This window comes from Schistocerca gregaria, unplaced genomic scaffold (assembly GCF_023897955.1).
Source record: "Schistocerca gregaria isolate iqSchGreg1 unplaced genomic scaffold, iqSchGreg1.2 ptg000280l, whole genome shotgun sequence".
NCBI classification, from domain to species: Eukaryota; Metazoa; Arthropoda; class Insecta; order Orthoptera; family Acrididae; genus Schistocerca; species Schistocerca gregaria.
This window is the reverse complement of record NW_026061773.1, coordinates 1,625,704-1,629,372: the sequence shown is the minus strand read 5'-3', so window position 1 is coordinate 1,629,372 and position 3,669 is coordinate 1,625,704.

The window sequence follows — 3,669 nt, the reverse complement described above, 5'->3', positions numbered from 1 at the left end:
AGAATCTTAAGGTCCTAGCTCAAGTCCAAGGCACCAAAGCCCCCTAAAAAGTCAATAATCGATACCTAAAACTTGAATTGTACTACTTCTTACTGGCTATTACATCAACTTAGAAGCTTCATCTGTGTTCTACTATGGTGCTTTTAGTGTCTCCGCATACCGCAGCACGCGACATAGCTATGCAGACGATAAGTACAACCGTTTGAGAGAGAAGAGCGGCCAATGTGACGATCTGGCTTTAAGTCGATTCGGTAACAAATGTCGAAAACGGACGGATTTCTAGGATTTTACTACATATGAACACATTCCACATTCTCCCATGCAACTCGGCTGCTAGTCCTCCTTTCATGCAGAATCTTAAGGTCCTAGCTCATGTCCAAGGCACGAAAGCCAGCTAAAAAGTCAATAATCGAAACCTAAAACTTGCATTGTACTATATCTTACTGGCTATTACATCAACTTAGAAGCTTCATCTGTTTTCTACTATGGTGCTTTTAGTGTCTCCGCATACCGGAGCACGAGACATAGCTTTGCAGACGATAATTAGGACCGTTTCAGAGAGAAGAGCGGCCAATGTGAAGATCTGCCTTTAAGTCGAGTCGATAACAAACGACGAAAACGGACGGATTTCTCAGGTTTTTACTACATATGAACACTTTTCACATTCTCCCGTGCAACTCGGCAGCTAGTCCTCCTTTCATGCAGAACCTTAAGGTCCTAGCTCATGTCCAAGGAACCAAAGCCAGCTAAAAAGTCAATAATCGATACCTAAAACTTGAATTGGTCTACTTCTTACTGGCTATTACATCAACTTAGAACCTTCATCTGTGTTCTACTATGGTGCTTTTAGTGTCTCCGCATACCGCAGCACGCGACATAGCTTTGCAGACGATAAGTACAACCATTTCAGAGAGAAGAGCGGCCAATGTGACGATCTGGCCTTATGACGATTCGATAAAAAATGACGATAACGAACGGATTTTTCAGGTTTTTACTGCATATCAACACTTTTCACATTCTCCCGTGCAACTCAGCTGCTAGTCCTCCTTTCATGCAGAATCTTAAGGTCCTAGCTCAAGTCCAAGGCACCAAAGCCCCCTAAAAAGTCAATAATCGATACCTATAACTTGAATTGTACTACTTCTTACTGGCTATTACATCAACTTAGAAGCTTCATCTGTGTTCTACTATGGTGCTTTTAGTGTCTCCGCATACCGCAGCACGCGACATAGCTTTGCAGACGATAAGTACAACCGTTTCAGAGAGAAGAGCGGCCAATGTGACGATCTGGCTTTAAGTCGATTCGGTAACAAATGACGAAAACCGACGGATTTCTAGGTTTTCACTACATATGAACACATTCCACATTCTCCCAGGCAACTCGGCTGCTAGTCCTCCTTTCATGCAGAATCTTAAGGTCCTAGCTCATGTCCAAGGCACCAAAGCCAGCTAAAAAGTCAATAATCGATACCTAAAACTTGCATTGTACTACTTCTTACTGGCTATTACATCAACTTAGAAGCTTCATCTGTGTTCTACTATGGTGCTTTTAGTGTCTCCGCATACCGCAGCACGCGACATAGCTTTGCAGACGATAAGTACAACCGTTTCAGAGAGAAGAGCGGCCAATGTGACGATCTGGCTTTAAGTCGATTCGGTAACAAATGACGAAAACGGACGGATTTCTAGGTTTTTACTACATATGAACACATTCCACATTCGCCTGTGCAACTCGGCTGCTAGTCCTCCTTTCATGCAGAATCTTAAGGTCCTAGCTCATGTCCAAGACACCAAAGCCAGCTAAAAAGTCAATAATCGAAACCTAAAACTTGAATTGTACTATATCTTACTGGCTATTACATCAACTTAGAAGCTTCATCTGTTTTCTACTATGGTGCTTTTAGTGTCTCCGCATACCGGAGCAAGAGACATAGCTTTGCAGACGATAATTAGGACCATTTCAGAGAGAAGAGCGGCCAATGTGATGATCTGGCTTTAAGTCGAGTCGATAACAAATGACGAAAACGGACCGATTTCTCGGGTTTTTACTACATATGAACACTTTTCACATTCTCCCGTGCAACTCTGCAGCTAGGCCTCCTTTCATGCAGAATCTTAAGGTCCTAGCTCATGTCCAAGGAACCAAAGCCAGCTAAAAAGTCAATAATCGATACCTAAAACTTGAATTGGACTACTTCTTACTGGCTATTACCTCAACTTAGAAGCTTCATCTGTGTTCTATTATGGTGCTTTTAGTGTCTCCACATACCGCAGCACGCTACATAGCTTTGCAGACGATAAGTACAACCGTTTCAGAGAGAAGAGCGGCCAATGTAACGATCTGGCTTTAAGTCGATTCGGTAACAAATGACGAAAACGGACGGATTTCTAGGTTTTTACTACATATGAACACATTCCACATTCTCCCAGGCAACTCGGCTGCTAGTCCTCCTTTCATGCAGAATCTTAAGGTCCTAGCTCATATCCAAGGCACAAAAGCAAGCTAAAAAGTCAATTATCGATACCTAAAACTTGAGTTGTAATACTTCTTACTGGCTATTACATCAACTTAGAAGCTTCATCTGTTTTCTACTATGGTGCTTTTAGTGTCTGCGCATACCGCAGCACGCGACATAGCTTTGCAGACGATAAGTACAACCGTTTTAGACATAAATGCGGCCAATATGACGATCTGGCTTTAAGTCGATTCGATAACAAATGACGAAAACGGAAGGATTTCTAGTTTTTTACTACATATGAACACATTCCACATACTCCCGTGCAACTCGGCTGCTAGTCCTCCTTTCATGCAGAATCTTAAGGTCCTAGCTCATGTCCAAGGCACCAAAGCCAGCTAAAAAGTCAATAATCGATACCTAAATCTTGAATTGTACTATATCTTACTGGCTATTACATCAACTTAGAAGCTTCATCTGTTTTCTACTATGGTGCTTTTAGTGTCTCCGCATACTGGAGCACGAGACATAGCTTTGCAGACGATAATTACGACCGTTTCAGAGAGATGAGCGGCCAATATGATGATCTGGCTTTAAGTCGATTCGATAACAAATGACGAATACGGACGGATTTCTTAGGTTTTTACTACATATAAACACTTTTCACATTCTCCCGTGCAACTCCGGGGCTAGTTCTCCTTTCATGCAGAATCTTAAGGTCCTAGCTCATGTCCAAGGCACCAAAGCCAGCTAAAAAGTCAATAATCGATACCTAAAACTTAAATTGTACTACTTCTTACTGGCTATGACATCAACATAGAAGCTTCATCTGTGTTCTACTATAGTGCTTTTAGAGTCTCCGCATACCGCACCACGCGACATAGATTTGCAGACGATAAGTACAACCGTTTCAGAGAGAAGACGGCCAATGTGACGATCAGGCTTTTAAGTCGATTCGATAACTATTGACGAAAACGGACGGATTACTCAGGTTTTTACTACATATGAACCCTTTTCAAATTCTCCCGTGCAACTCGGCTGCTAGTTCTCCTTTCATGCAGAATCTTAAGGTCCTAGCTCATGTCCAAGGCACCAAAGCCAGCTAAAAAGTCAATAATCAGTAACTAAAACTTGAATTGTACTACTTCTTACTGGCAATTACATCATCTTAGAAGCTTCATCTGTGTTCTACCTTGGTGCTTTTAGTGTCTCC